Source organism: Capsicum annuum, unplaced genomic scaffold, assembly GCF_002878395.1.
Source record: "Capsicum annuum cultivar UCD-10X-F1 unplaced genomic scaffold, UCD10Xv1.1 ctg65403, whole genome shotgun sequence".
Lineage (NCBI taxonomy): Eukaryota > Viridiplantae > Streptophyta > Magnoliopsida > Solanales > Solanaceae > Capsicum > Capsicum annuum.
In genome coordinates this window covers 20,320-20,697 of record NW_025874647.1, presented here as the reverse complement: position 1 = coordinate 20,697, position 378 = coordinate 20,320, and positions in this window count along the sequence as shown.

Sequence of the window (378 nt, the reverse complement as noted above, 5' to 3'; positions counted from 1 at the left end):
ATATATATATATATATATACTGTAATGTATATATATTCTAGTATATTTTATTAGTAGTAGTATATATACATTGAATGGTGTGTATACATGTGTATATATCTTCTATAGACGTGTATATTTAATGTATACATGTGTATATGTTTTATAAATTAGTATATAACTATATCTATATATATTGTAATGTATATATATTGTAGTATATTTAATTTAAAGTATTACATATACATAGAATAGAGTGTATATATGTGAATATATCTTCTATAGACGTGTATATTTAATGTATACATGTGTATATGTTTTATAAATTAGTATATAACTATATCTATATATGTTGTAATGTATATATATTGTAGTATATTTTATTAGTAGTAGTATATA